At 38.9% G+C, this 23,526-nt stretch overlaps 1 long non-coding RNA gene and 1 pseudogene across 7 annotated transcripts in view; both read right to left on the bottom strand.

Annotated features, from left to right (window-relative positions):
• The window catches only part of LOC140635186 (uncharacterized), a 127,840-nt gene that overhangs the window by 69,691 nt on the left and 34,623 nt on the right, over nucleotides 1-23,526 (bottom strand). For 5 of the 7 annotated variants that reach the window (XR_012032555.1, XR_012032549.1, XR_012032548.1 and 2 more), the window contains exons 4-5: nucleotides 21,454-21,559; nucleotides 19,133-19,253 (exon numbers count right to left, since the gene is read on the bottom strand). This is a non-coding gene — a long non-coding RNA (uncharacterized lncRNA). Of the gene's footprint in view, nucleotides 1-19,132; nucleotides 19,254-19,345; nucleotides 19,456-21,453; nucleotides 21,560-23,526 lie in introns of all 7 variants that reach the window. The other 2 variants (XR_012032551.1, XR_012032550.1) reach the window with 1 other exon arrangement.
• On the bottom strand, nucleotides 8,816-13,899 carry LOC140634824 (ribosome biogenesis protein NSA2 homolog pseudogene; annotated as a pseudogene).

Below are 23,526 nucleotides of genomic sequence, written 5' to 3'. Positions count from 1 at the left end.
ATTTGTGTTGGCTGTGAATATATCAGTCTGTTTAAGGTAGAAGGTTGGTGGAGAGTATGGTAGAAGAAAAATAAAAAGCCAAATTGAAACCAGGCTAAGGAATATGGACTTTTGATGGAAGGTTTTGTGTCTGAGAGTGTGCCATTTTATGGTGGTGTTTCCGTTGATTTTTACCTACTTGACCCATGTGAAATCAAACTCTGATATATCTCATTGATTTATGCACAAAACCAAATTAGGTTTTCTCCATGGTAAGCCCTAAAGGACATGTGATAGAGAACAATTCCATGATTTGGTTAGAACACTTTTTGGGGGCATTGAACAATGTCCTTGATAGAAATCTGATTTCACCCAAAGCTATCATCACCCTTATTCTAGTAGGACTGCTTATCATCCAAAAGGTTGTCAGTGTTTTGTTAATTCTTTGTTGCTGTTTCCAGATCATAACTCTTAAACTATCATGGAAAAGAATGCAGCTGGGTGGCTACCCTTTACTATCTCTTTTCATTTGGGACTTTGATTCCTGCCTAAACTTATTTGCTCTTCTCTCTAAAGCCCTAATTGATTTTAATATCTATGTAGACAGCCTAGGCAAGAGGTGGCAAAAACTTGTCTGTTTCTACTTTTATTCATTCAGCAGTTATTACTTATTGTTTATGGCACCCTTTTCTATTAAGCCTTAGTGAACCCCTAGAATCCTTATCAACACAGCACTTCATGAGACAAAACATATTTGACCTTCTTACTTCAGCCTTAATACTTAAAATAATATTTATCCTTCTACCTCAGGCTAATAATTCCAAGAGATCATACCTTGGGTTTTACTTCTTTTAAGCAACTAAAATCTTAAGCTGGCTCAATGGTCTCTGACTCTTCTTCCATCCTTCCTGATGTGTGGATTTCCAATTCTCTCCTTTTTTTTTTTTTTTTTTTCCCTAGGCTGCTACCTGGCATGATTTCATCTCCTTCCCTGGCCAACCTACCTCTATGGTGCGGGTTGGCATCTCTACAAAGGTAAGGCCGAGTCTTGTCATTCCTGAAGCTCTAATGTCCTAAAGGGTCATTTCATCATGTCCCTAAAATTCCCAGCTTCTAGTATGTCCCTGTCACATCAGGTGACCTTCCCTTTTACTTTCTGAGAAATGTCTATGTTTACCCAGGCTCCCCACCTGGGGAGGAAGGAACAAGTGAATCCCACCAGTGCTGCTCATGATGCATCCCACACTTCTCACCTCAGATCTTGTCATTTTTCTGCCTCTCTTTTTTTCATTTCTAACCTTTCTCTCTTTATTGGTTCTTTTTCTTTATCCTATAAATATGCTAAAGCCTCTTCTATCTTAAAAAAAAATCCTCAAAACAGTCTCTGTATTCCACACTCCTCTCTAGAAACCATTTCCCTCTCTTCTCTGGATGAGTGTCAAGCTTCTTGACCTCACATTTCAGGCTTCATACCACTGCCCTCTGATTTCTATCACTGCACTTCTCTTCAGTATTTCTGGCAGAGAGCATGAAGGAACGTCTGAGACTCAGTCTGTAAGTCTTTTCTGGCCCTTCCTACATGACCTCTCAGGAATGTTTAACCTTATTGAATATGCCTGAGGACAAATGCCAAGATTTCATCTATTTCCTTATAATGCTGATGATTATGGGCTGGGGCTGTTATGGTAACAGGAGTGACTTGCAAAAGCTGCCTGAGTGTGAAGATTGGCTTAGTTCATATAGCTTTTTGAAAAGTGTACTCTTTGGACTGGACTTGAGATGTGATCTTATTTACTTCCTTGATGTTTGTGTACATCACATAGGTGTTCAGTAAATATAGGTTCAATAAATGAATGAGGTCAGCAGAGAATCTACATAATGGATAAACTCCTCAGACTTATTCTGCCTTGATGATCTTCACTCTAGTGGTTTTCAGAGGCTACCAATACTGAATGTTGGCTGATGGGTGTGGAGTCTGGCATGACTAGAAAAGAAGAGCATGGGACTCAGATTGGTGGTACCTGACACTGAAATTGACTCTTGGAGGACAAATAAAAGTAAGTCAGGCAAAAAAGGTTATAAGGGCAATCCACAGAGGTAAAGTATGATGTGTAGAAGGCATGTTTTATGTGACATCACTGTTTCCTAATTCCCTTCTTACTTCATCCTTCTCAATATCTGCAGGTTCCTCTTCTACCTGCTTTTTGAATTTTATAATAATGAAAATAGCAACATTGATGGAATACTTATTCTATAATTTGCATGCATTATATCATTTAATCATCAAATCATTAATCTGTTGAACAAATATTGACCATCCAGCATATATCTGACATTGCCTTTGGTTCTACAATGCAAAAATGGAAAGACATAGACTAGACCATTCACCAAGTTCATCGTCTAAAACTCAGGCACATATACATATGCACAATGTGATGCAGCTAATATGATACCTAGAACATAGTAGGTACTCAATCAATGTTTGTTAACTAAATTATTAATAGAACTCAAATATTTAGAAATTGTCAAACTGGCTTCCATTTTATTCTTTTCAAAGCTTATTTTAAAACATAGTTTTTTTTTACATTATGAATTATTTTCCATATTTATTAAGAATATTCTTATTTTAGTACTTTACCTCCCACTTCTTGTCCTTAAATAGCTTCCATTTCACCCCAATTTATTCTTTTTGGACCCTTGAAACTGGCTTATACTTTTCAGCCTTTTCATATACCACCTAATGTGCAATACTTATTTTTTCCTTTCTATTTCCCAAATTCTTACAAACATGGCTTCCATTTTTCATCCCAATCCCTGCCCCCATGGCAGATTCATTTCTCTCTGGATATTAGATATGTATAAATATGAACTCTAAATGAATAAATGAAGATGAAACTTGAGGAAAGAGTTTTTGCCTAAGCTCTTTTTCTTAGTCAGACATGGCTGAACCTTTACTTGCTCCAGCCAGCATTCTGACAGTGGTGCAAATGATTCTATCTTTTCTATCAATTGCTGTCCAACATACAAAAAATATACCACCTCTTTGAGTAAGCCCATTCTAATGAAAGACACACGTTATTTAATCGCCCATACAGAACTAAAAGGAGCACAGAGTCTTACCAGAAGTCATTGGGAAAAAGGAGATCGGAACAAGGCAGTATAAATGGCCTTGGTAATCTCAGATTGCAGACATTCTATCTCTATCTCTTCTCTACCTCAACCTACACCTATATCCACATCTGTATCTATTTATATATACTTATATATCTAAATCCATATCCACATATATCTAACTATATATTCCTTTTAATGTGGCTTGTTTTTATAAATTACTCTGTATGTCTCACCTTGACTCCTAAAGAATCAAGAGGGCTTGATAATTCTTTTGACATATGGCATATGTTTTCTATGCTTTCTATAAGTACAAAATAACTTTTCAAATGCAACTGAAGAAAACATTCTAAGGTTTTCTCTTCTGTATCATGCACGCAACAGCACACTAGGCCAAGAAAAAGTTACGGTAAGGAATATAAGAAATAGACAAACAAAAGCTCAGAATGGTGTGAGGGAGAAGAAAGAGTATCTAATTGAATTATTTTCCAGAGATAAGAGATCAGGAGAGGAGAAAAATTGCAATCTATACATACAGTCAATTCTATTGGTCTTTCTAAAAGGATAATGTCATCATGACAAATGCTGGATAGATGGTCCTAGTGCTCAAGTCTGGAGATGATTCAGAGTACATGGGCAATGCTGGTAGCCACTGGGCTGCTTTCTCTGTGCTTGTAAACAGGGTACTCTTTAGGGGAACATAATCTGTGGAGCAGCTCTTATGAGGGAAGCTAATGTGTGATGGTATTTAATAATGATGACAAGGATGTTTGGTCAGCATTTTATTCTTTTCAAAGCTTATTTTAAAAGTTTTCTTTTTTTTTACATTACAAATTATATTCTGTATTTATTAAGAATGTTCTTATTTTTGTACTTTACCTTCTACTTCTTATCCTATCAATAGCTTCCATTTCACCCCAAACTATTCTTTTTTGACCCTTGGAACTGGCTTATACTTTCAGCCTTTTTATATACCATCTTATGTGCAATGCCTCTTTTCTCCTTTCTATCTTCCCAAATTCTTACAAGTGTGGCTCAAGCTCTATCTTCTCTGGAAAGTCTTACTTTGACCTTCTACCCTGAGCTCCCATAGCTCTTGTTATCTGTATATCTCACTTGGCAGGTGTCTCTACATATTAGTTAGCTTTCTTTCAGTTATAAGTGATAGAAACCCAACTCAAACTATCTTAACTTAAAAAAAGAGATCTGTTTTTGGGAGGTCACAGAACAGATAAATTAAAAATGTGGATGTAGCTTTAGGAGCAGCTGAATTTAGAGATTCAATGACATCTCCAGGACCCCTGCAGTCTCTACTTCTCTCATCCTGGCTTCTTTCTCAGACAGGCTCTCTCTATGTGTTGGGTAAATTGCCATTGGCAGCCCGTGGACCTCATTCTCCAAGTTTAGGAAGTGTAAGACTTCCTGGTGGTAGAGGAGGATTTTCTTAAAAGGACCTCTTGCATAAAATTCCTGGAAAGGACCCTAATTTACAAACTTAGATCACAGATCATTTCTACATTAATTGCTGTGGCTGCTGGTATGAGTTATTGTGGGGTCAGTTCTATCTGAACCACAGTGAGAATGTTCCTTATTGGAAAAGAAAAATGAAGGGAGGCAAACCCAAAGGACATCCCCAGCATCTAGTAGGATAATGTTTTCATATATTTAATGGTTTTCTCTTTACCAAAGAACGTAAAACTTCAAGGCTTGAGACTATGCCTCAGTCATTTGTTTCCCTAATTATTCTTTACCTATACATAGTGTTAAAAATATATTAAAATGATTTTGAAGTAATCATGTTATATGTCTACAGCTGGTTATTTTAATTGGTTATAGTGTGGTTTTAAAGAGACCAAATCATGGAGCATTGCCCACACAAAGGCTAGTTTCCTGTATGTTTATTTCTGGGGCACAGAATACTCCTAAGACTTCAGAAAGCTGTCTTACAAATACAGCCATTGGATTGGGGTGGGGGTGGGGTGCAGATGAGAGCCTGGAAATGGATCACTGCAAATCTAATCCCTTTGTTGGAAAAGCAATTCCGTGTGCACATTCTGATGGTGTATTATCTTCACAAGAGAAAAACATGATTAATAGTAGAACATAATATATGACGCTAGGGTGGCTGGAAAAAAAAAAGCCAATTTTCGTTCGGCACTTGGACCCCCTTGGAAGTAAGTTGTATTGTAAATTCAAAAGAGTCTTGTATAAATCTGGTAAAATTTCTATTGGAATAGATGACCTATTTAGTCTATTACATCTCTAGTTTCTACAATTCTGAGATTCCTTGGGGCGTGTGCAGAATGGAGCAATCGAAGAACAGCAAATTTCACAGTATGGTCCACCATCTGTATAGGAACAGCAAGAAAACTGATGGGATTTCTCTCCCTGGCAGATATTTATTTCTCAAGTGCCTTTAAAACAGGAGGTCTGCAAAATTCTTCATGAGCGGTTAAAACATGAAGATTGATTTACAAATGTATATTTACTAGGAAGAAATATTTCACAATGTGCCTGAAATTTCCATTAAAAAATCTAACCAAATATTTCTAGCTTCTCCCCAGACTGCTTAGCTCCCACAACTTTAATAAATCAAGGAACATTTGTAAGTGCTAAATGTTAAATGGTTATTCACAGTTAATTTTTAATCAACTAACAACAGTTATGTGTTAATTGAATGCCATTAACAAACCATAACTTGATGCATTAGCTCTTTTGTTATGCAAAGAAACTTTTCCCTACAGTTTTTATATATTGTCTGACTTCCTTCTAAATAGAACATCAATATCTACAGACTGTGAATTTAGAAAATGTGTTTCTTGACAGGTGCGTATAAGTGTATGTGTCCCTGTACCCATTTAAAACAAATCAGAATGTGCTGAAGTACTGAAAATGAAAGAGAAATCCAAATTTAGTCCCATGAAAGGAACTAGATAAGTAACAGCCAAAGTAGAAGCCAATTTGACATTTTGGAATTTTAATCTAAACTCATTGTTTTTATTTTGAGTATCTGAGTAAGTTGTTTAATATTTCTTTGGCTGCTGCTTTCTTTCTTTCTTTCTTTCTTTCTTTCTTTCTTTCTTTCTTTCTTTCTATTTTGCTTCTATTTTTAAGACTTACTTTTGGAAACATAGATTGATTTTGATAGGGGATATTTCCTCATCAGAGATTAAAACAGAAAATTAACACATCCTTACAACTAAAAGGACTAATACATTGCCTTTATTGTCTTTTTTTTTAAACATTTATTATTATTATTTATTTAGGATAGTCATACAGAGAGAGAGAGAGAGAAGCAGAGACACAGGCAGAGGGAGAAGCAGGCTCCATGCAGGGAGCCTGATGTGGGATTCGATCCCGGGTCTCCAGGATCGCGCCCTGGGCCAAAGGCAGGCGCCAAACTGCTGCGCCACCCAGGGATCCCTGCCTTTATTGTCTTCGTCTATTTCTGAAAATGTAGCATAGCTTTGTGATCAAAAGACGGTATAGCCTGGTCACAGATGGCAATCTATCATGACTCCAGTGGAATAGGCTGGAATCATACCAGGGCCATAAGAACAAGGTCCAGTGGGAGATGAAGAAACAGTAGCTGCAAGGTTAGCCCAGTTCTCATGCATCTTGTCTAAAGAGCTATGTTACAAATATAGCCATGGTCAACTCAAGCCAAAACACACCATTGAAAGGTACTAAATAGTGAAGCCTTTTCTTTTCCTATGTTTATTTTTTCTACTCACACCTATGCTCTATTGTCCCATCAGATTTACTTATAAAACACAAAGTTCAAAGATAAGATTATTAAGAATAATAACAAGGGCATTAAACTACTTGTGATACTTGTAAGGCCTTTCTAAATGTGGGAACTTGTGTGATTGCCTGCAAAGCATGACTACAACCCTGGCCTCTCATGGGTTCTAAAGATGTATTGGAAGTCTGCAGATAATGGTATTTCTTAAGAAGAGTTGGGATGGGGCCCGTTAAGGGAACAAGAGGCATTTACATTGAAACTGAACATATTGTTAGCTTGATCCTTTGGAATATCCTTATAATAAATTTAAAATCTGCACAGTTATTACCAGTCAATGTTATTTAATTGACCAGCCTTAAGATTCTCTTTATAGCTGCATTTGAGGTCTTTGAAGCACATGTAAAGGAGAATAAAATGCACTGCACTTTGTATTTATGTTATAATTAGGAAATACATTAATTGTATTGACGTATAAAGGAGTTCTAATCCATCAGAAGTATATAAAAATATTTCTTGGTTGTTCTTTCTGAAAGCATTTGCTGTATTGTGTCTATCTAAATACTTCTTGAAGGGTCAGGGTGACCTCCCACCCCTATTAAATACTGTGCAACTAACTTTCACACTGCTTGGAAAGTGTGCACACTGAGCCAGAAGCCAGATGCCCCTCATAAATGTACTAGCTCTTAATTTCCAATTTTAGGTAAATATTTATTTTTCTGGACTATAAGGTCTTTTCAGAACAGAATAATTTAATTATGTGTCCTGCCCTAGTGCTAAGCAGCTTCCACCAAGCATGCTGGGGGCACTTCCATAATAATGATGATAATGAATATTTATATAGCTTTGTCTAGGATACTCTTAAACCCAGGTGGCTTGGCGGTTTAGCGCCACCTTCAGCCCAGGGCCTGATCCTGGAGACCCGGGATCAAGTCCCACATCAGGCTCCCTGCCTGGAGCCTGCTTCTCCCTCTGCATGTGTCTCTATGCTTCTCTCTCTCTCTCTCTCTCTCTCTCTCACTGCATGTGTTTCTCATGAATACATAAATAAAACCTTAAAAAAAAAAAACAAACCTTATCTAATTTGGTTCTCATAACCCTTTCAACCCAGTAGTAAAAATTACCCCATTTTATAGATGGGGAAATAAGCTAAGGGAGGTTACAAGATTTGCCCAAGTCACTCACATGTTAAATGATGAAATCAGTTCCTGGAGTTGGGTCTAATTCTCTCTACAACTTTAGAGAATTAGGCTGGGGATTCAAAGGCCCTACAAAGTTTCCTCTTATTTCTTGATGCCTAAAAAGTGGAAAAAGGACAAAATCTCCAAGGCCATGTAAGACCCACCTCCTAAGTTCTCACTTGTTTTCTTCATCTCCATCAAGACTGCTCACAGTCCTGCAAACATACATTGTGTATCTGCTTCTGTGGCCTCCTTTAATGCATCATCCCTCATCTGCAACTACTAGGTCTACCTTCCCTTCAAGTGAAGGTTCAGATTTAGTGACACATTTACAATGAAGACTGTCTCCAGTAGAATTAATGTCCCTCTTCTCACTCCAAACACATACCTAGGGCTTAGAGATTCTGCTTAGACTAACTGCCTGGACCTTATCTCCCATCCTAATAGCAAGGCCATGTTGTGAACCAAGGCCATGTTCTCTTAAGTCTTGTGTACCAAGACTTCCCTTATACCCAACTTGCTGCTTTGGGTTTATCAGGGTTCAATGAATGTTGGTTGGTTGCACTTCTAAAGCACAGCCATTGTGTTTCTTCAGTTAAGAATTCTGTCAATCTTGTCTCTATCCATTTGCTGTCTCTTTAAGGAAAGAAACATATGGGGTGTCTGGGTGGCTCAGTTAAGCTGCAGACCTTGATTTTTGCCTAAGGTCATATTTTGGGGCCATGATATGGATCCCTGCATAGCCTGCATAAGGCTCTGTGCTTAGTGGGTAGTCTGCTTGAGATTCTCTCTCTCCCTCTCCCTCTAATCTCCCTCCCCTCCAATAAATAATCTTTTTTTTAAAGACCACTTATTTTAATAAATGTCTATTTCACCTTTTTTACAGTAGAATAAATGTCTTGATGACTGTAGATACATAAGGCTGTTTGGTAGCATTCAGAACCACCACAACAATGGTGGTCTTCCTGACGGGTGTGTAGTCTTCAGTAATTACAAGGGATTGCTTGTCTGAAACTGCTGTTAAACCAGCAGGACTGCTTTTATGCACCCATCATTTTCAGGATTGTTGGTAACCCGGGCATATTTTCCCCAAATAACTTTGCCTCCTTGTGTCACAAGGCCCAACTCACTCATGTTCACTTCAATGACAGTACCTTTGGTAATAACACCCAAAGTTGTATATAGTGGGGATGAGGGATTCTTTTTTACACCGAGTATTGGCAAGCAAAAGGTGGCTTTCAATTCAGGATGTGTTACATGGGCCTTTTTGAAACGTAAGCCCATTGGCCTAATGAATCTTTCCTGTTTAGGTGGTTTTCTTGTAAAGCTGTCTCCAACAAAGCAGACTTTAGTGACCATCCTCTTCCATGCTTTCTTTTTTTCTCTTTCCTGTTCGAATGACTTTTATTTTTTTATTTTATTTATTTTTAATTTTTATTTATTTATGATAGTCACACAGAGAGAGAGAGAGAGGCGGAGACACAGGCAGAGGGAGAAGCAGGCTCCATGCACCGGGAGCCCGACGTGGGATTCGATCCTGGGTCTCCAGGATCGCGCCCTGGGCCAAAGGCAGGCACTAAACCGCTGCGCCACCCAGGGATCCCTCGAATGACTTTTAATACTTCTGTTTCTCCCTGAGCACGAACTTTGGGTAAAGGAACTTCCCACTTTCCCGCTTTCTCTTTTCGCTTTTGTGTAATCATACTGGAAAGTACTTTAGCTCGGGACTGCCCCTCCCTGTCCAGTAGATATGCAGGTACTGCTCTCTGTGGAGTCTTTTCATCATTCTTTGGTTTGGTGTTTCTCTTTTCATGCATCTTGATAGTCTTTTTCATTTGTATTTTCTCAGCATGCCGTGGTTTATGGTAGAGCTTAGCTTTCAGACCAATCATCTTTTTTGCTTTTTTTGAACATTCATGAGCCTCTTGACCTTCTTTCTTTCTCTTTTTCTCATGGTAATCCAAACTATAGCCATAGCGCTTCCGGTGTAACTCAATATATTCATTTTGTGGCCTGGTGACGGCCGCTGGGCCGACGCGTACAGCCGCCGGGGGGCCAAGAGGCTCTCTAGCTTCAGGCTCCCGGCCCGCGAGCTCGCTCCACGCCAGCTGCGACCAATAATCTTTTTTTTTTTTTAAAGTAAAAAACACATACCTTAAGTTCTCTTCTGCATTTCTCAGCAGAATTTAACACAGAATAGGTGTACAATTAATACTTGCTGAATGAGTTATTAAGTTTATGTTAGCCTATGCTTTTCTTGGGGATCATCTGAAGTCAACCATAGTTCAAATTATGAAGTAAGGTAGCTCATTTCTGGTTTCCTTCTTTATTTTTTTCCTCTCAGTAATTCAGCTACTTGCTCTCCTCAAGTTGTAATCTGGCTTTATTAGGACTTACCTTTACGTTACCTTTATATTCACCTTCCCCAGGCAGCACCCATGGCTTCAGCCTCTATTCTTCCAAGCATGGATCGTATGTACCATTTCTTCAGGGTCCTTCTATGCCCATGCATTAATGACTGCTGCCTGATTCATGTGTAAGCCTTCCTACAAATAGCGTTAGTTTTCTGAAGACAAAATGCTTTACATTTTAGTGGTTTTGGAATAATGTTCTAATGGTGAGAACTTTAGACATCATGATAGGCAAATGATAGAGAGGTTTCAATGCACAAAAGTACTTTAGTTCTCATAAATTGCATATCACAGATATTTGCCAAAGTATAAATATGACACAGCCATCATTCCTGCCTTTTAAAGAAAAATAGGAGGATGTAGAAGGAGAGATTCCCTGTAGCCAAGTTTACCATGGGAAATGGGGTTTTTATATCCAGTTGAAATCCTTTATGGAGACAGACTGCTTCTTTTTCTAAGTTGGCTGGAATGTGGGAGAGTGTTTCCCAGGAGGCAGTAAAAGAGGGAGTAGGAAGAGATATGCCTCCGAGACTAGGGTCTAGCTGTGACTCTGGATCACTATTTTGCCCAAATTCTCTCAGTTGTACTGTTTAAGGTTCTAACAGTCCCTGTCATTAACATTTTACCTAATCCGTGCAACAAAATCTTGCTTTGGCTTTGTCCCAGGAAGGGGTTGGATTGCTGATCTTTAAGACCTCCTCCAGCAATAAACTTATATATTTTTTGAAGACAAATATTAATTGCCCTTTCATTTTCTCTGGCTTTATCATTTGGGGATTAATTCTAGGGATTAAAAAAATTGTTTCTTTGTTTAAAATATTTATGAAAATATTTCTAATTGAGTACTTTTCAAGCCATTAATTACTAAACTAAAGATGAAATATTTAGGCCTCTCAAACTCGAAATGTCTCTTTAAATTGCTTTTTCCTCTTGCACAGCTAGATCCACATCTGTAAATGTCTGACTCGTGCTGCCAGCCAATCTTGCCTACAGCTACTTGATTCTGGGAGAGCCTTCCATAAAACTGATTATAGCATTTCCCTGCCACACAGTGAAAAAACAATGTAGTGTGATATGATAAAGTAAGGATTGAATATGGGGAATATGAAAGTGTCTGTCATTAGATTGGAAGGGGCAACAAGAATGGCTTTCTTCTTTCTCTGGGGTGAGGTAGGGAGGAGAATTGCATAGATATTCATTGAGATAAACTCCCTGGTCCTTCCTGAGAAATCATTTTGTTATCAGAGCTTTGCCCCCTCTCAGCTGTCAGTGAATATTGTCAGCTTTCTAGAGGTGTGTGTGTGGGGGTGGGGGGTGGTGGTGATAGAGAACAGAAAAAATGAAAGAGGATTAGTGTTTGCTAACTATTAATTTACTGATTATTTTTATATATGTTAATTGAGAACCTGCCTAGAGTCTTGATAAGCGTCTGGCATCTAGTAGGTGCTCGATTAAATTATTGGATGAATAAAAACATGTTTTTAATTCAGTGAAACAAAATTTAAGATAAATGAATATTTTATTTGGGGGTGAAATAACAATGCATTGACTGGGATTGAGGTTCTGTGAATGGAAGGAGCAGGGGCCAGGTCATTTTCCTCAGGGAGATTATAATCTCATTAAATAAAGAGGTTTGTATAAGGTCTAATAACAGGTTGAGAGAGTAATTAAAATGACAATAAAAAACCTGTTTTAAGACAATGAATTCTACATGTTGACTGGTGGGTGTGGCAGTAAAGTGGGAATTCTGAGTAGAGAGCTGTTCCTGGAAGGGCCGGGATAGGTGAATGCAGGACTAGACACAAAGGTGGATATATTTAAATAAAAACATGTATTTTGTAGCTACTTTAGACCAGGCACTCTGTTAGGTCCTGGGCATATAACAATGAGATTTAGGTCATAGGAAAACTCAAAATTTAAATTAATGGTTCTGAAACTTTCAGTGACTTAAAATTCAGTGGGGATACCTGTGAAAATGCAGGTTTCCATAACCCATCCCAAAAGAAGTCTATATAGTGAATTCAGAGTGGGGCTTTAGAAGCTGCATTCTGATGATACCTTAAGATGACTGGGTACAGACTGTCTGGGGACTATGTTTTGGGAAACACTGATATAGGGCATTACTCAAGGCATGGTCCCCAGACCAGCAGCAACACCTGATGATGTGTTAGAAATGCAAATCCTGAGGATTCACCTTAGACCAACTGAGCCAGAATCTATGAGATGGGCTCAGCAATTTGTGATCTGATGTTTATTGAAGTGTGGGAACTAGGTCTAAGGGCTGTAGTAGGACTGGAGATAAATTCTGCCTCCTTCCTAAATGCTCTGGCCACATCAGTGAATAATGTTTATCCCTCAAATACATGTTTGTATTATTCAGGTCAATCCAAAAGCACATCGTGGTGTCAAAAATCCAAGTCTGCATGAGATTAAAACTAGCTTAGATTAAAAAAATAAGCTTAACTGGAAAGAACTTCATAACACCAAGTATGTGTTCATTTGTTGGTAAAAAGCAGATCAGATGTTAATTAAAGCACAGGAGAGCTCAGCCAGCAAGGACAGTCATTTTTTCTTGAACTGCCTTCCACATTTGTATATTTCCCTATGTGGGTATGTTTTTCCTCTCACCCCTACTGTCAGAGGGACAGTGTGATAGACGGTGAGTATGAGACTTGAGAGAGAATGCCTGAAGTACATGGCCTTTACTAGCTCTGCCACCTTTTGCAACTAATCAAATGTTTCTCTGCCCCACTTTTCTCTTTAATGTATAAATAATGTGTGCCTTATCTACCTCGCAGGGTGGTTGTAAAGATGATAATAGGAATAGCTAACATTTACTGAGGGCTTACTCTGTGCCAGACACTGTGCTATAAGTGCTTTACATGAATTATCTCTTTTAATCTTCCCAAGAACCCTATTATCATTGCTGTACAAATGAGGAAATTGAGGCTTGGCAAGATTAAGCAAATTGCCTGAGGTCACACAGCTGGAAAGTGGTAAAGCTGGGATTTAAATTTAGACTGTGGCTCAGAGCTCAAGCATGTAACAGCCATACTGGACTATAATGTTCCAAATGAGATAACATATAAACTGTAAAGTGTAGTTCACATAGAGGAAAAGGAAAGTGTCCATGTACTTTACTCTGCTTATTCACAATATCATCCAAAATATTGTGCACATAATAGGATCTCAATAAAAACCAGTTGATAGATGACAATTTTGTGTTTTTTACCTTTTATTTTTCTAACCAGAAGGTATTATCTGATTATGTTCTCAATGTTATGTAACAGGCTATAATTGGGAATGAAATAAGAAGCTTAGAACAGTAACATAGGCATGGAGGATGTTCTCTGAAGTTTCTGCCCAGCTATAGGGTTTTACCATCTTGCACATATGTCTGGGGCAGATTGGGATATATGTGGTATGGTTCTACCTCTTTAACATAATTAGAGATCTGTGGGTTAATCTTTAACATCTAGGCTTTTATACCTATTGAATAATCATCAGTAAATCTGTTAAGCAACACTGATTGTTTCCATATACCCAGAACTGTGCTAAGCCCCATGGGATGTGAAAGAAGTTTATGTCTCGGAACTATGGAACTATCCTAGGACTTTATAACCTATTGCACAGATGGGGTAGAGGATAAGGCATGCAAAATGGAACTATAATGAATAATGCAGTCTATAATGGTATCTTATAATAACAGAATAAACAGGGAAATATAGTTACAATTATTTTCAGAGGCAGTGAAAATAATTCTAAAAAACAATCTATTTAGTAGGAGCTTAATGTTTGTTGAATAAATAAATAGGTGGACAGCTAAGAATTAGACTTGAACTCTAGTTATGCTTATTGTTATTTGTAAGATTTAGAAGTTACTTCCTCCTTTGAGGCCTCAGTTTTCTCATTTGCAAAATAAAGTGTATGATGATAATTAATACACAGCAGTACTTTGTAACGAGAATAAAATACAATATTAAATTGTTTGCAATTTTAAATGTTTACATAAATATTTGAAAATATTTTAGATCACTGTTTTAAAATGTGCTACATATGCAATAATGATAAAATATAAAAATAAAAGAAGTAGAGCTCTGTGATAGATTCAATGTGCTTCTTGACTGAGAATGGACTTGAAGAAGTAGCAATGGTTCCTTGCGCAGAGCCTGACTTCTGCTTCCTCGCTGCCTAAGGGAACCAAGGCTCACGTCTATGTCTATATCAGAATTTAGGTACCATTTCAATATAATCTCAGAGTCAGGAGTCCAGTATCTTTTGTCCAGGAACTATTTTTAAAGAGTCATCTTTTAATGCAAAGCAGACAGAAACCATAACCATCTAACCATCTAAAACTCTTTGTTTTAACTTCAGGAATTTAATATATATATATATTTTTTTCCCTTTCTATAAATAATTATACAAGTGGTTTATGAATTTTAATTCTTTTCAAAGAGAAAAATTAGAATAGTAAGAGAAAGCTTCTTTGTCCACCATTTTCAATTCTGGTCCTTTTTCCTCCTTACCACGTGGAACCACTATTGTGAATTTGATTGGTATATCCTCGCTTCATTTTAAAAAGAACTTGTTTGTATGTCTTTAACATCCACATAAATAGCAAATAGTACATACTGTCCCCCCCGCCCCCGACACTTTTTTTTTAACTCTGATTTGTTTTTCATTTCTAGTCAGTGGAAATAAAAATTGTTAGCTAATTTTCTTTAACTAGATAATTACTTATTAAAAATACATTTTAAAACCCTGTCTGATTTCTATCCTGCCACCTCCGTCACCAGCCCCCCCCCCCCCCCAACAGGCTCACTTCATTTAAGAAAAGAACACTTTTAGCAGAGCTCCAGGACATACTGCATCCTATTTCCAATAGGACAGGCAGAGCCTGACCAAAAAGGTGAAGAACTACTAAGGATGATTTGTAATCAATATCATGAAACAGAATTCAAACAATGGACTGCTTCTGAGAGCCACTGTTCAGTTGACCTGAAAATAATCTCTCTGCCACTCCAAGCCCGTACTCTGTTCTCTGCCCATTCGTCCCCTCCCCAGAGACTTGTGTGCTGAATCCAAATGAATTGAGTTTGAGCTCTAACTGCCCTCTCAAGAGTATTATTATTTTCCCCCCTTTAAACTTAAGGGTGCTAATTAATGTTGGAAAAGTTATATGCCAAGTTTGCTTTGCCTGTGGTTTCCTTAGATTAAAGGCTACTGGCAACTCCAGCTCTGTCAGAAGGGCCGGTGCTGTATTCTTATCCCCTGAAGGAGGCTTCAGCTCTGCTGACTCAAGAAGACTTCAGCTTTTGATTTGGAGTTATTGGATATTGACCCATCACTCACAGCAGAGTTATGGGCTTGCTGCCCTGGATCCAGGGAACTGGGCTTTCTGGCTTTGCCTACAGCATCCTCCACCCCTCCCTTTTCAGCTTCTGTTGAACCTAAGCCTGCAAATGTCAATTTCATTTTGTAAAGGCCAGGCAGTTGTCAGTTCTTCCAGGGGATTCGGGGAGAAGGAGCTCAGGATGATGCCCTCAGCAACATTTTACAGTATTTTACAGCAGCTTCCAACTACTGCCTCTCTTTCCTTCCTTCCCGGCCCTAGCCTCACCCAACCCACCACCATATTCCCTCACTTGGAGACCATCAGCTTTTCATTTGGCCTGACTGCAGATATAACCAGTTTCAAACTGCTCTAATGTCTGGCAGATCTGTTGTCATACAATTTTAACACAAAGCAAATTTTAATACAAAGAAAGCTAAGTTGTTTAGAAACAACTTCCTCCTTGTAAGAGACTGCTCTTGATTTAAAAGGAAAAAAAAAAAAAAAGATCTTAGTTGACCAAACAATGAGATTCACCAAGAATGGCAATTCTGATCATCTCAAATGAAAGAAAATTCTTTTAAGTTAAATTTTAGCTTCACAACTAATCCACAGTTATTTCTCTTCAATTCTGATCCTGGTAAGATCCCAGTTCAAGATGAGATTCCTACATGTCTATGCCTATCAAACAACTGGATTTGAGGACATGCCAGCATGAATTAGTGAAAGCTAAGCAGTCTCTTAGCAGAAAACTCATGTTAAGGGATGAAGAAACTAGGCATTAAAACCTTGACAAAGCCTTGTATTTGGAATGATGCTTGGGGTCAAAAATAAAAGACAGAAAGAGTGGGTCCATCTGAATCCCTGTAACACAGATCATATGAAACCCCACTAACAGACTTTGGCACAAGAATGGAATAGAAGTCTAGAAGCCTTCTTTCTCTTTCTAGACCCCTTCTCTCTATCAACCCCTCACCCCAAGTATTTTGGTTCCTTAAATAATCCATGTGCCAGTAAAGGTACCTGATAGGAAGTGCAGGCAATAGAAGGGCAGCCATAGAGACAATGACCTCTGAACAGTGGCTATAGAGACAATGACCTCTGAACAGTGGTCCAGCCTTGTGGAAGGTACTTTTTAGACTTGTCCACAATGTACACCAAAGGTGGGCACTATAGCAAGGAGTAATGGAACCCAGCCAAAGCTGCCTCAGTGCCTACTAGTTATAGTGAGACTCAGCAGCTACACCTTCCAGTGGGGAATAGGGTGGCATCACAGAAGCAGTAGCATTGCCCAGTGTAAGCAGATGCCAGAGTGAACCAAGTATCAAACACCATGTGCCATTGTCTTCTATAGCATGCACAGCCATGGGCTATGCCACTGGCATGGGCTGGTGGTATTCTTTATGCTATGAAGGGCTCAGTGGAAGATATCACCTAACAGGGCTAGAACAGGAGAAGAGGCCAGTGCTGAAGGCCACCCTCCCATGTGAAGTGGACCCTTTTGGAGTATCGAGCTTCCAGTGTCCTCCTATTCCCCAAATTTTGGTCAACAATGACTCACTTCTCTCCCCTTTATATAACTGTTGTTTAAATTGGGAGTGATCACCTGACCTAGGTCAAACTAATTAGTCCTCATTATCTGTGAATTTGCAATTGGGCTCCAAGGAGTGATTATTTTTTCCTGGTAGCTAGATTTGTGTATTTCACTCTCCCAGGCTGTCAGGTCTCAGATGGACTGAGGAAACAAAGAATGAGGAACTGCAAAGAAACCAATGAGGAAGATGCATGGATGGAGAGAAGCCCAGCACAATTCAAGCCTTGGGTTCTGTGAGACATTTCTTTGTTCTCCTAGCATATTCTTCTAATTTTTCTTTCACAAGGTAGATTGAGATGGTTTTTGTTATTGTAACAAACAAAATGGTTTTGTTATTTGTAAACAGAAGAGTCTTAAATCCTGGAGGATTTGAGGTCAAGTAGTGAGGAGTCCTGAAAATGGAGAAGGATCCCTGGACATCAGTGAGAAAGGGCTCAGGAAACCAGAACAAAGCAGAATCTCCCAAAACCTTAGCTAGGACATTGGGAATTTATGCCTGGGGAAGACTAGCAGTAAGGGTAGGGTGTGCAACTGGAAGTGCTTGGTTAGCTTGGTGCAGATGGCCCTAGGAACTGGGGAGGAGAGGCGAAGTATATGGGAAGGAATGGTGGAGAGAGTCAAAAGGCCAGCAGTGGGAGTGAGGAGAAAGGCCAAGACTGACTGGCACACCATGAACAGTTGAAATCTGACACTTAGTGAATGTCTATTATATGCTTCACGTATTTACATACAAGGCTTTTCACCTAATTGTGATGCAATAAAATTTCCAAGTCCTTATTCATTTTCTGTAAAGACCAAGCTACCAGGAATCTTTTGTCCCAGCTCTGAGAACAAATCTATTCTCAAAACACAAGATTATGTCAGCTTTTCTACCATTAGAGCATTGTGGCCTATATCTATAAGTGATTAAAAGGCATCATTTTAATTTTAGATAGGTCTAGTTGATTGTGGGCATATTTAAAATATTTTTAAAGCATACAATTTTAGAATTTAAAGATAATAAGAGTAAGCATGAGCATAATAGTAACACCTTATTTCTTCGCAACACTTCTTTTTTTTACATTGTAGAAATTTCTGTTTTAATGAATATTTCATTTAATCCTTATAATAATCCTGCAGGGAAGGCAGGATAGAGGTTTTTCTCTTCCTCATTTTGAAGATGAACTCACAGAGAATTTGAATGACTTGTTAGAAGTCACTTAGCAAGTTAGTGTTAGAGGCAGACTAGATTGCAGTCCCCTGAGAGAAGGGAGACGTGATCCAACTTCTGTCCTCTACGGACCACACATCTACATGTGACTTTACTTGTTCCCTGCAACAATGCTGCAAGGCAAGATTTATTATTCCTTTTTACAGGTGAGGAAACTGTCAATGAGATATAGCAATTTATGATTATCCAACTACTTAGGGTGCAAAGGTGAGTTAAACTTAGATTGATCTTTCTAGCTTGAAAGCTACCCTCTTTTTCCTGTCCTCTTGGTTTTCGGCTGTCCCAAAAGCTGAATGAGGAAACACTCATGTATTACAGCTCTAACACTATAGGGGATTCCCTTGAAGGGTCTGGGATGCTGGTGAAGCAGAACTGGAATTCAGTGGAGCAGAGCTATCTATAAAAAAATACCAATAGGTTTAAGTTTGTAAGGGAAGCTGGCAGGAGCAGGGATGTAAAGTATGGTTTGTGAGCAAATTTAGGAGCTGAGGGGATGCGGGGACACCCCTGAGATGGTGACCTCAGACCATGCCTGGATGGGGACAGAAGGGTTGTTAGCACTAAGCACTTACCCAGTTGTACAATTCGGAGCCTGGAAAAGTTCCCTACTGATCTAGGATCGGCTTAAGCCCCGAAGCATGAAATGTGAATACCTTTTGCTCAGCATCCATTAAATAAATGTTATTCTTCTTCCTGGCAGAAAACACAAATTTCTCTGTTCAGAGCCATGGTGTAGCAGGAGGAACAGAATTTACAATATCCCTCTTTACGATAATGGCTCTCACCTTCCAAGGAAATGAGCTTGGAGGAAAGGAGCACCATTGAGTGCCCAGTGACAAGTTGGCTGGGCTTGCTGCTGCTGCTAATTATCTGGCAGGGAGGAAAGGCTGTGTCCCTGGAATACGGAGAAGGGTCTGTGAACTTTGGAGAATGGGCAAGATACTTTGGTGTCTGTGTCATGCAAACTGGAGAATGGCCCCCACCGTGTTGTGTCTGACCTTTACCTCTGTTTCACTACTGAGCAGACATTTTTGCCAATTATGATCCCAAACACACTGAAAAGTACCCTTGGCCACTGACAGTTTGCAGGGGAGAAGCAATGCCTCTAGAATAATACCATGCCCAGGACAAAGAGGAAGGGTAAACAAAGCATCACTTTGTGTTGCAAATAGATGGCTTTGTTAAGTACTGGAGAAATCCCCTCGGTGTCCACCTTATACGGCTCTGATAAAAATGCATTTGCAATATGCTCAGTGTCAAGAAATCACATCTTACTGGGCCAGGGAGGTTAAGAGCATCTCCCCATCTACAGAATAAAAATCATTAAAAGAGTCTTTCCAGCAGGAGAAGGCCCAGTTTGCTGCTTTCTCTACACCCTCCCCTTTTTTCTTTTCAACTTAATGTACCGCAGAAATAGAGACATGATCAAAACAGCATAGTCCACATTTCTATTAAAAATAATAAGCTTGATAACAATGGGAAAAAATAATGGTAAACAGCATTAGAAAACACAGCAGAGGCAGAAGTTAACTTAACAGAACATACTTGACCGGCAGGTAACACATTAAAATGCTATTTCAGCAGACAGAATTGATAGCAGACTTGCTGAAAGAAAATCCACTCGGAAATGTCGACAAATACAATTGTAATCCCCCTTTTTCCTGCCACATGCTGCAGATGAGTGAAACCCCGGGGGGAACTTCTTATTATAGCAAATAGGTGTGAGTCCAGAGGAAAAATTAAGTCAAGTAGACAATTTACAAATTTCCTTTCAAACATGAAGGGGAACTGAAAAACAGGTTATTTATTTATTTTTTTAAAATCCCAAGCCTGGTGTTTGGTACCTGTTAATATGGCTGATTGAGAATAGAGGTAGAGGAAGGGGTCATTACCAACTCAGGAGTCATCTCCCAGAAATAAAGCTAGAGTGAAATAACCTTTGTTAGATAAGTGATATTAGAAAATCTAATGTTGGGAAGAGACATTTTTCCTGCTGCCTGGTGGGTATTGACAGACTGGCCGCTTGGGTTTAGTTAAGGTACCTCTGATGGGAATCAGAGGGGCAAAGCACAGAGTCTCTGGACAGTTAATACAGGATTATCTAAGGATCTGGGTAGAGTCCTGGTATTCATATGGGCTTCTGTTGATCTTGCATAGCAGGTATCTTTGCTTATCCCAAGGAGAGGCACCTTCAACCCTTAGTAAATTCTCTGAGTCAATGGAATATCACAGATGTGATGGAGTCCAAGCCCCAAAATGGGCCAGCTAGAATATGGAGATAGGAAAGAAGTAGAAGAGAAAGGTATAATACATACATACTTTTAGCTTGTTTCTGAGAAATAAGGATGAACATGGACCCAAAGTGAAATGAATTTGAATCACAACAGGCTGTGATGTGAGTCAGTGAAGAAGTCTGGGGCTTGAACTTCTAGTCCCGTTCTTTGATATTTCTAGGCTCTCTCTCTTAAATGTTAACTTTCTTTGTGATGTAGATAATTCCTTTATAACTAGGGTGAACATATATTACTGTATGCCCTGGTTTATATCTAATGTGACTATCAATAATCCCCCTTTATTCTCATTTTGGATGGAAAATTATATGATCACTCTACTTATAAGCTCTCTGCTGCTTATTTACCATATTTGAAAATAAAGATATTATTCTAGGAAATTCTACCCTCACACATACACAAGCATTTCTTTGGTTTCACTATGTTAACTATCCTCTCAATCAGTTAGTATAATTGATAATGGCCAACAAGTAAGCTACACTGGATTAGGATATTGCCTCTATGAAGGGTATTTGCCTTTTAGTGGGGACTTTTGAAAACAAAGGTTTTGTAACTCAAAATACTGAATCTTTAATGGTGAAATTTTGGCTACCTTAGCTCACCTCAGCTGTTTTGTCCTCAAGAATCACAAAGCACTGAGTGGGTGACCTTCAGTGAATAGTCCAGGAGATCTAAAAATCAGTTCTGGAAAGGCTGTATCCAAATAACCTGGTAAATTAAAACAAAAACATGTTCTTGGACCCTAATGCTCAAGATTTTAGTGAGGCCCCCAATTTAGATCTTTTAAAAGCTCCCTGAGTATTTCATATACACAGCTGGCTTTTGGGTCATAGGTCTGTCTTCATTTTGCAGACTGAAGGATTGAGATCCAGAAGCCAGAGCAAAAACAATAGCAATTGGTTTAGCTTCTTTCAATTATCAAGTTAATCAGTGAGCAGTATTTCATTTAATCCTTATGAAGTTTGAAATATTAGCACCATTTTATAAGGGACAAAATAAAAGAATGTGCTCAAAGTCATATAACTAGTTATTGGCAGAATCAGAATTAGTGTTTGTGTCTCTCAATTCCCATTCTGGGTCTACTTCTGTTACCCCATAACAACTTAGGTTGTTTGGGAAAAGCTTGCCTTTCCTTAACTAAAGTGCTAGCTCACTTTCTTTCCTTGTTTTCCAGAGAGATACACATTTAGGAGGTGGTTGTTTTCTCCCTGATTTTTTTTTTTTTTTTTTTTTTTTTGGATGAGCATTTAATTCTGCTCCCCTCTTCCTGTGTGTGTGTAGTGGGATGCCTGGCAGAGATGGCAGGAGATGTTTTCATGTGCAGTCAAGGGCGTAGATGCATTGACTGCCAGCCTCAGGCAGAGACACAGACTTGTCTCCCACCAGCAGAGCGATGATGCGTTTCCCCAAAACGTTCCAAAAATGGCCTGGAATGTGACTAGACAAGGTCCATGCGGCCCCATGAATGACTTCACACTGCACCAGCTAGAAAACAAACACAACAGTAATTCTTGGATTAGCATGAAAACACTTTCAAAGGGGGCTCAAAGACAGCCTTTTGTCCCTTTCCTATAAGAGAAGATATCAGGTGTGACAAATGGCCTGTTGGATGGCTTTCTGTGCCAGCAGAGGTCATCTTGGAAGGGCACTACAGACACAGTTAGTTTGATAGAGAAGAAACGGACTCAAAGATCAAAGACAAAGAACATTTCAGAAGAGACAGGGTGGTGTCTGCAGAAGACAATTTAAATTAAAATAGGAAAAGGAGATAGCATGACTCACATTTTATTTTATTTTTTTATAAACCCACTGTCTTTTGCATTGAGACACGGTGCATATAGTGCCAACAACATGGGAGTTTGTAGTCAGAAGACAGGTATTCTAACCTTAGTCTAGATAGCCAAGATAATCTGAAGTTTTGGGCTTTAGTTTTTGCATCTATATAAAAAGGTTAATATTATCTACTTTGCCTGGTTGCTGTGTGGATGAAATGAGGTAGGAAATCAGGAGGACTGCTGACGAGAACAGTGCTGGGACATGGATGACTTAGGGCTGGATCCTTGTTTTGCAGGGACTATGTAATATGGGCCAAGTTATTTTGTCTGAATGGCTCTCAAATTTTTAAAGGTTTTTCAGTGTGTCTTTGGAACCAGAGATTAGCATAATAATTCTTAAGCAAAATCCCAACATATAAAACAGACATGGAGCTGGCCCATTTGAAGCACTGGAAGGTTGGGAGAGATGTCTAGTCTTCTCCACACCCCCATCTCCTTCTCCTATTTCTTCCTGTGACAATGCCGGAAATGGCTCTTCCATTCCCCTGCTCTGGGAATTGGCTGCTGCTTGCTTCTGCTGCCTTTCTGGATCTTCCCAGCATGAATCGGGAAATAATTCAAAACCTCTCACTAAATCTTCTGAAACTTCAGTAGAGTGGCCAAATTTCCTCATCATTGATGATTGTAAAAACAAATGGAAAAAGCAGATCCAGGTAAATGAATATCTTGATGAGAGTTAAATGCCTCTGATTGACTTAGTTCTGCTTCTCAGAGCATGGGATTTAAAAGGCATCTCCAGATTCACAGACACAAGATCATTGTTATTGTTCAAAATGCTTACTTATTTTTAGTAGAAAGAGGAATAAGAGCTCATGTAAATATCATAGCTAGGGGATCACT

This window comes from Canis lupus, chromosome 6, assembly GCF_048164855.1.
Source record: "Canis lupus baileyi chromosome 6, mCanLup2.hap1, whole genome shotgun sequence".
Lineage (NCBI taxonomy): Eukaryota > Metazoa > Chordata > Mammalia > Carnivora > Canidae > Canis > Canis lupus.
This window is presented reverse-complemented; position numbering and strand designations above follow the sequence as displayed.